The following is a 13,500-nucleotide window of genomic DNA, read 5'->3' on the forward strand; positions in this document are numbered from 1 at the left end:
ACAGTGCCGGTGCTAGAATACATGTGTAACACGTTTGTTTCCTAACATTATAAAAACAAATGTGCCTGTTCATTTTTATAATGTTAGGAAACAAACGTATTTCACGTGTATTCTACCACTGGCACTGCTGCAGGCTGTGGCCTCGGCCTGGGCAGTTTCTAGTCCATTTGGTGCCCAGGGTGAAACACTAGGGATGTGCCCCCTCCCCCCGCACCCGATCCCATGCGCCACTCCCAATGCACCCCACGCTCCCAAACTACACCCTTAAGGAACTCCTACTCAAAGTCAAATAGTCCATCACACAAGGAATGAATTTCCATTTGCAACGGTGGGCCACTTTTTCACTGGTGCCCAAGAAAATTTTATGACCCAGTCCCACTTAGGCTGCAGATAATGAGGACTGGGCACTCCAAGAGACCATGAATATGGCATAGGATGCAGTATATACAACCAACAAAGAACACAAGATGCTGAAAAGGGTTTGGAGGCAACCTAAGCCAAAAGGGCAATGACAAGGAGACACCTGAACCCAATAGACAATCACTTTAACATTCTTTGAATGGGAATCAAGTTTATGCTTAGATACAATAAAGTCTTGACTGTTGTAAGGATACATGGACCAGGATTATTTATTTATTCATACAATGTTTGTCGGGTACCTGCATATTTATTTATTTATGCAATGTGTGTCGGATACAGGTATCCGACAAACATTGCATAAATAAATTATCTGTCTCCATGTACCCGACAAACATTGCATAAATAAATAAATAAACCGGTTCATGGCTTAAAGAATATTTACTCAGCAACACTGGTCAAAACTATTATCCGCATAGTGAAGTAACTCATCACCATTACCATGGAAGTGGTTTAAAGTGTAATTGATATATAGTTTGGAAAAGAAGTGGCATGAAAGAAATAGCGCTCCTTAAACTATTATTTTGGCCATTTTCTGAGCTTGAAGAGACGCACCATGGGCCAAAATGGGTCTCCATTTGTACTGTGTCGGGACCCACGGTGCGTCCCTGCAAGGCACGCCCACTCCCCACAGCCCACTGCACCTCCCCTCCCATCTCAATGCCAGCACGAAACCATTTAGTGACTAATGGGCCACCATTAGCAGTTTCCTGCGGCATTGTGATGCAAGGGACTGGTCTTAGCTGCAGGGGGACCTAATGTGTTTTTATTGGTGTGCTAATGCCCCCCACCCCAAGTGGCGCGTAAGTGGACAGAGGGAGCCCCTGACTTCTGCAATGTCACATAGTACTTTTGTACTACATGACATTACAGTTGGAAGGGGCAGCGCCAGCACCTGACCTTCGGAACTTTCCCCACATCAATGCGCCGCCCCACAAACTGGGGAATTCCATCCCCTCCAGAGGATCCAGGGACCTTGGTTATTGCGCCCTGGGCAGTTGCCCGCCTCGCCCGGGCCAAGAAACGAGCCTGGCCTCGGCCCTCAGGCAGGGCAGGGCAATTGGCAAATAAATTAGCAACATTTGTTGCTTTATTACCTTCCCCCGGCCCCGGGTGGCGCAGGTGCAACTGGCGCCAGCCAGGCCCTTTGGCGCACATGCAGTGTGCCCTCCTCCAGGCTATGGGCGCGCACTGACACTGAAGTGTGGATCAATTGTGGTTGGCTGTTGTTGTCGGCCCTGGCCATTACAGAAAAGAGGAGCGATTGGGTCACTAAATCCTGAAGTTGTTCCCATCACAAGCACACACTGCTAAGCAGCAGAATCAGCAAATACAAACAGTTGCCGCATCCTGCCCTCGCTGATTGGACCTTGTTTCCGGAAATCCGGCAGTAACTATAGCCTGCCGAGGCAAGCACACTTCTTTCCTCCTGCCCCCGACCTCGCAGGTGAGGCCTATTGCTGCAAAGGTGTTTTATTTATTTTAAAATGGTATTGCGGAGATGACTGGGCCAACCAAGAACGGCCTCTGGAGGCCACAAAGCTAGACACTTTTGTCAAGGCTCAAGTAGTCATGAAAAAGGAAGCGAGCACTGGTGGTGGACTCTCCTCAGGAGATCAAAAGGCCGGTTGTTGGAAGATCTGAGCAGAGTTTCATCGTCAGCAGATCTTAGACAGTTGCAAGTTCCAGTGGGGTTGGATTGGTCCGTCCATCAACCATTCGGCCCGTGGCCAGGCCAAAATCATTTCGAAGGCGAGACCCTGGGGGCGAGTACCACGCGTGAGCCGGTTTGGAGGTTACTATGCCCCCATAGTTACCGCTCGCGAGCATATTGTTCGTCGTTCCCTCTTTCCTGGGCATGCACTGCTGACTTTATTTTAGTGCAAGAGTTTCATACATTTCACTGTTTGCTCAGACTTGTCTTATACTCTTTGTCGTTGTGCTTCTTTTGTTTGGAATAGCAATAACGCTAGTCTAACGAGATAAACAAACACCTACACAAACCCGCCTTGTGAATGATGGTGTGAAGGATGGATGCAGGCGCTGGACCAAAAGCTGAGCGAAGTCTGCACAGCAGCTGGCTTGGGAAAGCGACTCAACAACTATAGTGGAAAGCGTCTCTGTGGACGGTTGGCCCGTCTTCCGTATAATGTAAATACCCAGACTTGCAGGATGCATGCTTTACTTTCTTTGTTCCATTGGGGGCGACATGCTGTAGCATCAATTCATGGCCTTTAAAATACCCTGCACGGTGCAGCTTCTGATCTCCTTTAACACAAAGGTTGGGAAATGACCATGACTAGCTAACGCCACATTAATCAAAGCCAGGTCTCGAAATAATGGTTCAAGTGTTGGGGAATCACGTGCTCACACTTTCTGTCGTGTGACCAACCAGTGCACAAAAGGAGTTTCAGAGCGTGGGGCTCTTGAAGCCACCCATTTCTGCATTTGATACACCAGCAGCTAAACACACCTTGGGGAGGCAGCTCCTTCTGCATAGTCCACTTCTCTCCCAAGCTCAGGACAATGTTCTTTACCGTAATGGAGAATGTGAAAAAGCGCAGGGCTGCAAGGCTGGGGGGTGGGGGTGGAGGGAAAAGCGCACTACGCTTGGGGTACACTGGAGATGCTTCCCCTGATACCCGCAGTACTCCAAGTCCCTTGAAATTAAATTTGTCTATAGACTGCGCAATGTGCAAGTGCCACTGTTATTCAAGCAGCAAGCGACTAGTAATTTGCAAAAAGTAAACTTAACAAGTCCCAAGAAAAGGTTGCCTTCCACCCTTTAAGAATTTGATTGTTTTTGTTTTTATGTTGGGATGGTAGACATCATTTTTCTTTGCGATCTTACAGTTTCATGGTGCTGTTGGGAGCAAAAATGAGTGATCACAAAGGAAACCTTTAAGAATGTTGAGCGTTCATGAGCATGAGCGAAACAAACCCCTATACTCAAACTGCCATTTCTCTGCCACGGTAATGCACTGCAGTGTGTTTCAATTTAAAATCCACATTGTAATGTCGTAATTTAGAATGCCACCTCTCCAACATTAGCATTGGGAGCTATGTTGAATTGTACATGCATGTCAACTCTCTGCATATGTATAAAGTAGACTTTACCACTCACATGGAGTAGTGATATTGTTTACGTGTGTCCCTCCTAAATATATTTAACTTCCCGTGAAATATTTGATGCAATACATAAATGCATGTATTTTAATTCTGAGATAGACGGGCTTGTACAGCTATCGGTGGGTATGTTGCTGGTGCTTGTTCTTGGAGGTTCAAGACCAGTTCATCACCTTTTAAGAGTGGCTAAATGTTTGAGGACATACGAATGACATTGGGGTAGATCTGAAAGTGTAGATTCTCTGACCTGAGTCACAGCAGCAAACTGGTTATTGTTACTAAAAATGAAGAGCAAAAGCAGACTGACATAACCAGGCCTGTTCGGGTTTGACCCTCTTATTGCTGTTTACTGAGGTTCATTAAATTCAGCAGATGCCAGCATTGACAATTTTGTTAACTCATAGTCCCCACTCCCACTGCTCAGCCCATGACACATGCATGAGATCACAGGTCGGGTGAGGGTGGAGGGCGCCAATGATGCTTCCCACCTGGGGTGCAATCTGTTGTAAGACCGGCCCTGAAGACACGCCTCCCGATCAGGTGACAGATGGTCACATGACCGAGCTAAACTAACAAAAAGCGATGCCTGACACCAAAAGGGAAAGAAGGTGAACGGCGAAAACAGAAGAACACTCAGCTGCCAGTGAAGACGGTGGATGACCCAGACAGAAGCGGGGCGAGTCACAATCCAAACCCGAGAAAGAGCAGGGAAACAAAAGTAACCCTAGGTAAGAACGGCATGACTAATAGAGAAATTAGAAGGCCATAGGAATCTGATAACAAATTACCGGCCAGTCGAATGCTGAAAAGACTGACCTATTTTTCTTTACCCTGCCGTGTTCCCGTCAACAAGAAATATATGTGGTTGGAATCTCCCCGAGATAATCATAGTGGACCCTATCCTATCAACTGAAGACACACAGAGTGAACCGTCAAGATTCACCAAAATTTGTGACTTGAGACAAACGAAATCATTAGGTCAGTATGTGATGTATGAAATAATTTGATCCATAACAATAAAAGTAAATAAGATGAAAAGAAAATACTCATGATATACAATTTATGTCTCCCACATAGGGGTGCGCCCCAGTGGTCTATCATATGTGGCGGTGAGCAGTTTTTGTCATCACAAAAATCTGGAAGTGTGGACACAAGAATAGGCGGGTCATACCCAGAATTAACAGATTTGGGGCCTGACAGTATTTTCTTACCACCGAAAAATAACTTAGCAACAATCACTCCTTGTATTCAGATTGGGCCATGTACAACAATAATACAGTGACATGCATTATTTCAGCACACAGACATGCGTATTTGGTATGCGTGGTTGGTATGCGTGGTTGGTGGTATTTTGGTGAGCATAATTCCCTTGTTTTATTTGTGGCCCCAATATCCAGAACCCCTTATTTTTGTTTAGATTTTTCGTGTAATCACTAGAGAGACCTCAGGCTTGCATTTCAGGAATACCACATTTTCATTTTTAGTGTGCCACCATGGGCAATTTCTCTCTGTCTTATGTATGGCAGCGAGCTATCATGTGGTATTTTCACTATCTTATATACGGTAGTGAACTATGTCCCGGGCCTCCCTTTTTGCCGACTCATAGACCTCCGACAAACTACAACACACACAGTTAGTTATAACTGCTCATACTGAATTACATTGTGCACACGGCTGCAGCCAAATTTGATGTTTAGCTACCTTGAAAATGACAATTGCACTGTCTAAACATCTCCCCACATCATCAGACTGTATTGGTAAATATAAAACACACCACCCGTCTGCTTTCAAATATTTTTGTGTATTATAAAAGTTGCATTTAAACACGATCTCACTCTTTACAGAAATAAATAAAATAGCACAGTAACAGCATTGTCTGTGATACACTGAAAAGAGAGTGGCGGAGACAAGAACTCAATTTGCAACATTAAACATGTGAGTAAAGCACAGGAATCTCCTTTCCTACACTGACTGAATATTCTCGTACACACTCAGCCCCCACACTTCTGTAATTACCTTATCTGTTCAGCATGAGTTTTCTTCAGCTGTTCTCTTTCTGAATTTGGCTCCCTTGAAGATTAACCCCAGTGAAAACAAGCGTCTTTCGTTCTCAAACCGGGGTTATTGCCTGGAATTCTCAGCTTTTGCAGCAGGAATGCTTCAGCCAGGAAACAGGTCCTTCTCCCAGCTCTGCCAAATCTCAATTGTCCTCCCCCTCTCCTCAAGCTCCCCCAGCAAAACTCTAATCACTGCCTCTAGCATGATACTTGCTATGACGCTGCTCCAATCAGAATCAATCATGCCATCTCCTCCCTCACTACACAATGGCTCATTTCTACAGTAACCATTTGTAACCAACTGATTTCCTGTTCCGTTGAGCCCTTTGCTTCCTGTAGTTATGTGGACAGAGCAGCAGAGAAAAAGAAAAAAAATGAATGTGCATTTAAAAGTTCACTTTCAGAGTAGGCCTAATTCTGCAGTGGAGACACATTTTTATTAGTGGGTTATGTTAAATGCAGTTTTATTAGTCAGGTTAGTTATTAATAAGGTTAGTTATTAATTTTCAAATGTGTCTCTTGCACCATAGGCATTTCAGGTGAAAAATAGTGTGCATTTTTGAATGTGCACGTGTGCTTTTAACTGTAAAAATAGATTTGCAACTTATATGTTAAACTCGTTTTTGACTGAATAGCCTGTCTTTACTTATATGTCCATGTTAATCTGGCAACACATACAGCAATGCACCACACTCATGTGGTGGTGCTGCATCAAAAAAAAAATTGCTACCTGTGCAGTAGTGCTGTACTCTGTGCTGTAACACGCCAAATATCCTTACAGGTCATACCCAGAATTAACACAAACGAGGTGATCGTTACAGAGGTAAAATGTCAAGATAACCTTCGGGATCCATTACTGCATGATGCAATCATGGTATGCGTTATATGAGTATGAGTAACAAAATTAAGGGTGATAAAAAATCAAATATGAATGAACCTATCATGTCAAGCCTGTACTAAACTAGAAAGAGTTATGATGTCTAAACAGATGTATAGAAGGAGTTAGCTAAATTAATGATTCCCTTCTGCTGTAATATTGACTTCAGCAGGTTGTCTGTAATAAAAATTACAACTGTGATGCTATTCGAGTGCTAAAATTCGATTATCCCACACTTGCTTCCCACAGTTATCCGTTTGGTGGTTGGACCGGACGAAAGGATTAACGGGATTTCATTTGAAGCCAATTCCCAGAAATAATCCAAAAGAAGACAAACACAATTGTACATTTTAAATGAATGTGGTAAGACAAAACCACTGAAGAATGTCCTTGCTATAAGTATGAAAGTTTGAAAGAAATGAAACATGTCGGGTATGGTATGAATGTGGTATGAAAGTAAGCATGGGTGATATGAACACAGAGTTTAATGTTGTATGGACTGAGAGGTACTTCTCTATGAGAGAGGAGAGCAGATAACAGATATTTATTGAAATATTATTCTTATGAATTGTTAATACAGAATATTGAATGTGCATAGCTAAAATGAATATTAATGTGAAATGTCTGTTTTTTATAAATGGTTGAAAAACTCTTTAATATTGTAGATGTGAAAAAAAGTTTTTTACTAAGGAAATGTTACAAATAATAAATAATTATTTTTTGATATAAATTGGAGTAGTACATGAGAATTTAATTAGTATTAATCATATACATAAGGGAAACCCTGAATGGATTTGGGGAAGCAAGTGACCCTGTGAACATATTATATTGTTAAACAAGTGTTTTTGTAGAGGGCTGTTCACAAGAGGTTGTTGTAAACATTACCTCTGGTCTCTCATAAGTGAGTTGTGAGTGTGTACGGCTGCCTGGCCGTGAGACAGACACATTTATTGTTATTACATCTGATAGATGACATCATCCTCTACTTGGGAGGTACAGGGGATACATGACATAGGTGAAAACATGGCTGCCGAAAAGTGTAAAAGCTATGATGATGAGTACATTACTGAATTACTCAATAACTCAACACTGTTTGAGGAGAACTGGGTGATACATATAACCTCACTAGTTGGGACAAGCTAACCCAGATGAAAAAGAGACTAATTACGTCAGAATTACACAGTAGTATAATGTTAGAATATCTGAGAAACAGCATACTACCAATGGGACTCGTAGTAAGAAATGAGCCTAAAATTTTCTTAGAAAACAAAGAATTTTTATTACAGTGGAGTTATATCGGAAATAAATGCGGCAGGGATTGGGTGATCCTGATAATAGATACCGCCAAACAGACCACAGAAAAAATAGCGATAGACCTAAAAAAACTGGAGGAAGAAATGTAAAAAATTGTCCCGATTGAACAATACAAAAAACGATTGAATGAGCTGTTGAGTGAAATGAAGGCATTTAAAGAAGACCTAACCTAAGAACACATTAGGTGTTTAAAAAAAGACATATAACAATTCACCTATGAAAAAGCCTTCCCATATGTACAAGAGAACTACTTCACTAAAGAACAGGAGGAGCAAGTGCAAAAGCAGGGCAACACTAAAAGACGAGTTAGGTTCAGAGGAAACTTGTATAGTTCTAGTGAAGAAAGTACGGGGGAAGGCAACAATACAGGGAGAAGGGGACGTGCTGCCGACTTCCACACAGGTGGAAGTGGCTTCAAGAGAGGAGGCGGTATGAGAAGGAACAGCAACAGAGGAAACCCGAATGGACAACATTTTTTAGAACGGGACCAACAGGAATGGGACCCAGACCAACGAGTGATGACCCGCAGCATGAATACATTGTGGTAAACTTATCGGACTATGAACTTACTCCAGAGGAAACACAGTCCCTGAATGAAGGCCTAGGGTTTGTAACTACCAACATACACAGCCGATTTAAATTCCAAGCAGAATTCTCTGAATTTATGAGAAAAATCCATTTGAAACAGTTTTTCGATGATAAGATGAACAATATTGAACCAGACTGTGGATTACACAGGAAATCCAACTTTTGCCCCCATCACAAACACAGACGCCGAAGCCCGGGTATTTGAAAACAGGGTGATACAAGAAGTCGCCGCTTTGGAAGAAAGAACTAAAAAAGAGAAAACGTTCCAAAATTTGAACCGGGCAGAGAAAGCCACTCTTAAGACATGGTTATTCAATGATTTGATAATAATCCAAAAAGCGGATAAGGGTGGAGCGACGGTGGTCCTGAATAGGAAAGACTATGTAGGAGAATGTATGAACCAACTAGGTGATAGTAACAACTATCAACAATTGGAAGGAAATCCAACGTGGAAAGATTGATCCATCAAAAGGTGATAAAAGCAGAAGAAAGGAGATGGATAATTAAAAAAGAGGCAGATTTCCTAATAGTGGACAAACCGAGGTTTCCACAATTTTACATACTCCCAAAAATACATAAGTCCTTTACTAGACCACTAGGCAGACCGATAGTGTCGGGGTGTGACTCAATTTTGGAGCCATTGTCTAAATTTGCTGATCACTTTATGCAACCGATGGTCAGGGAGATGGCCTCATTCGTAAAAGATACCACTCAGATCATAAAAGAAGTCGAAGGCAGACCTTTTGACAGCACTAACAAGATTTTTAGCAGCCTTGATGTAATAGCCCTGTATACGAATATACCACAGAGAGCATCACTCGAGGTTTTAGAAGAAAGACTACTTACAGATAAGCCCAGCACCAATACCCCTGTGTCTTTCATTATGTGATGTGCCAAAATGGCACTGATAGAGAGTTATTTCCATTTCAATGGCACCTTCTATAAACAAATACAGGGCACGGCCATGGGTGCCACTTTGGCACAGAGCATTGCAAACCTCTACATGGAGGCCTTTGAGAAGAACTGCATCTACAGTGATACCAATCCATATAAAAAGAACATAATATTATTTAAAAGGTACATCAATGACGTTCTGATCATCTGAAGAGGAGAGGAAAACACTGCAACCTTATTCTTCGATTGGATCAATCAACAAAATCAACATCTAAAATTCACTTAGAACTCTAGCAAGGTAGAGATTAACTACCTCGATGTTACCATCAAAGTGGACCCACAGATGGGAGAACTCTATGTAAAACCATACAAGAAACGCACTGACCGTAATGCCCTGTTACACTATACAAGTTTTCACCCGACCCATACACGCAATAACTTACCCTTTGGTCAGTTTCTACGGTTAAAAAAGAACCGTACCAATAGGGCAGATTATAAAGAAGAAGCCCAGAAACTGAGAACCAATCTACACAAAAGCGGTTATCCATCCAAGCTGACAAAAAAGGCCATGAAGTGAGCCGATAATAACAACCAAGAAGCAATTCTTGAACAAATCCCTAGAGAGAAAAACAAAGACAACTTAGTGTTTGTCAACACATATAGTAATCTCTCTAACAGAATTTTAAAAAATGTCCATCGTAATTGGGGAATTCTGGAGAAAGGGAAAGTGCCACTACAGAGACCTTTGATGGAATTTCGAATGATCAGATCAAAGACCAGATCATGTGAAATGATATCACCAAACAGATTCAACCACAACTGACCCTAACAGAGACATGGGGTATGCGGGCACCAGAGGGGTATTATCCGTGTGGATTCTGTGTTTGTTGTCAACAAACCAAAAAAACAACAGAAATAGACCTAGGTCTAAGAAGCCCATGGAAACAAAAAGTTCTTATGAACTGTACCTCCTGTTTTGTAGTTTACGTGATTTGGTGCCCCTGTAAGAAGATGTATATAGGGAAGACAGAGAGAAAAATGAAAATCTGTATCACAGAACATAAAAGTTGCATAAAAAACAGAGTGCATTCTGCCCTCTTAGTTGGACATTTTATAGAAATGCTACACAAAGATGAAGATCTCAGATGATCAATTGTCTATCTGGTAAGGCCCACAAACAATATAAACCTCGATAGAAGGAAGCTATCTCAGAAAGAAAAGGAATTTATTTTCCTAACAAAAAGTACATAATTGGGTCCAAATGAGAAAACAGAATGACAACGTCTACTTTACACACCCAGACATATGATACTTAAACTAATTCTCTAGGCTTGAATGAGATAATAGGAAGATAAAGTCCATCTAGTTCATTCAGCCATAAGATACAAAAATAGGGTACCCGCTATTATGAATATACAGTATTTGTAAGAATGGCTTGTGAGACTAACCTACATATATTAAGGATTACTTCCCAAAATGAGAACATTGGGCACATTTATATCCAACTACCCAAAGGAGATTGAAAGTCGAATAGAGGACCAATGCATGGAAATAATTGATATGTTTTTCTACTCGGTAGCCGTAGCTTAGAATTAAAACTGTTTGTGACATGGAAATGGACTGATTTCCCTTCACTAATATGTAGGTACAATAGCCCACAACTCAGGTTGAAATATAAGTCGTGTAGCCCAACATGCACATCTCAGTAAAATCCATTAAAAAGAATGGTGCGGATACCCCGCTTAAATGGAGGAAAATAAGCCACTGAAAATAGTCTGGAATAGGACGCGCAAATCTGTGAAAAACTAGGTGGATCTAGGGAACGGGTTCTCTAACCTTGGAGTAGAGTCCATCATTCTGTACATCTCCCCACCCCTCTAAATTAAGCATGAACCACTAAAACATATGTGTCGGGAGGCCAGAGAGCCTCAGCGAGTGCAAGGGTTTTAGCGTGTTCGGTGCACACTGCTGCGCCGCGCCGATGCAGTTGGCTGCTGGAGCAATACGGAGGTGATAATGGGGGGCCAAAGGCAGGAGACGGCAAGATATGCCAAAATAGGAAAACGAGTAACACACGCCATCGATCAGGTGACAGATGGTCACATGACCGAGCTAAACTAACAAAAAGCGATGCCTACATCAAAAGGGAAAGCAGGTGAACGGTAAAAACAGAAGTAAAATCAGCTGCCAGTGAAGACGGTGGATGACCCAGACAGAAGCGGGGCGAGTCACAATCCGAACCTGAGAAAGAGCAGTGAAACAAAAGTAACCCTAGGTAAGAGCGGCATGACTAATAGAGAAATTAGAAGGCCATAGGAATATGATAACAAATTACCGGCCAGTCGAATGCTCAAAAGACTGACCTATTTTTCTTTACCCTGCCGTGTTCCCTCTACTAGAAATATATGCAGATGGTATCTCCCAAAATTAATCATAGAGGACCATATACTGTCAACTAAAGACACACAGAGTGAACCGTCAAGATTCACCAAAATGTGTGACTTGAGACAAACAAGATCATTAGGTCAGTATGTGATGTATCAAATAATTTGAACCGTAACATTAAAAGTAAATAAGATGAAAAGAAAAATACTTGTTATATACAATTTATGTCTCCCACATAGGGATGCTATTCTAGTACTAAAATTTGATTATCCCACACTTGCTTCCCACAGTTATCCATTTGGTGGTTGGACAGGATGAAAGGATTAACAGGATTTCATTTGAAGCCAATTCCCAGAAATAATCCAAAAGAAGACAAACACAATTGTACATTTTAAATGAATGTGGTACAACAAAACCTCTGAAGAATTTACTTGCTATAAGTATGAAAGTTTGAAAGGAATGAAACATGTCGGGTATGTTATGAATGTGGTATGAAAGTAAGCATTATTGACTGGGATTTAATTCTCTATGAGAGAGGGGAGCAGATAACAGATCCTTAGTGAGATATTATTCCTATAAATTGTGAATTGATAGAGTACTACAGAATATTGAATGTGCATAGCTAAATTGAATATTAATGTGAAATGTCTGTTTTTTATAAATTATTGAAAAACTCCTTAATATTGTAGATGTGAAAAAAAGTTTTTTACTAAGGAAATGTTACAAATAATAAATAATTATTTCTTTATATAAATAGGAGTAGCATATGAGAATTTAATGAGTATGAATCGTATACATAAGGGAAAACCCGAATCCACTTGGGGAAGCAAGTGACCCTGTGAACATATTATATTGTTAAACAAGTGTTCACAAGAGGTTGTTGTAAACATTACCTCTGGTCTCTCAGAAGTGAGTTGTGAATCGCAGTAAGGCAGCATGTAGCTATTTGGAAAACATAAGAGAAAATATGTATCACTACCCAACCTTTATTACACTTTATTGCAATATATGTATTATTTTCTTAATTCGGCATAGAGTTTAAACTAACGATTAGCACACACATCAAACAATCTCAAAAAAGACAAAAAGAACCTAGAAACTGATACACAATTCCATATAGTCATACATGGCATTTTAAAGAAATATTAGCATTGAACTTGGGTGAATCTAGTTATAGTGGACATACGACTACATTTTGCACTTCCCATAACCACATAAAAAAGACAACCTCACAGAAAAATAGTACTTGAGTTACATTGCCAAAATGAATCTTCAGATAATAATAGGTTAAACCTTGTTCCGGTATACAGTCGTCAAAAGCAAACTTGCATAATATTCACCGTCTCCATTGTATTTGCAAAAATCAGTCCGTAATGCTCAATCCGCTTGCATCAAAGAATCTTCATGAACTGAATTCAGATTTTCTGTACACACTTTTCTAATGCATAACCTTATCAATGTTCTTTATTACAAACCTCCTCTCACTGACTGTTCACAAAAAAATCCCTTTCTCTCAAGGTCAAAACACAATTGACCCTTCTACTTTCTGTCCCATGCGTGGGCTCCCTTAGCTTGCAACCAAAAAGTCAAAGTTGGTGACCTTCACTCAGAATCTAAATACATTCTCACTTTGCAACAACACGGCTCAATACACCCATGAGAACTCGTATTGTCATACACGTGCAAGGCCGCTGTTTCCATCAAACACTGCAGGTGGCTGCCTCAGATGTCAAAGTCTAGGGGGCACCAATCTGACTCCAATATTATTTTACATACATTGTAACACAGACACATTACTCCTTCACCGGTATTTTACGCACAATATATTGAGGAATACCTCCA

This window comes from Ambystoma mexicanum, chromosome 5p (assembly GCF_040938575.1).
Source record: "Ambystoma mexicanum isolate Mex_15411 chromosome 5p, UKY_AmexF1_1, whole genome shotgun sequence".
In the NCBI taxonomy this organism is placed as follows: Eukaryota; Metazoa; Chordata; class Amphibia; order Caudata; family Ambystomatidae; genus Ambystoma; species Ambystoma mexicanum.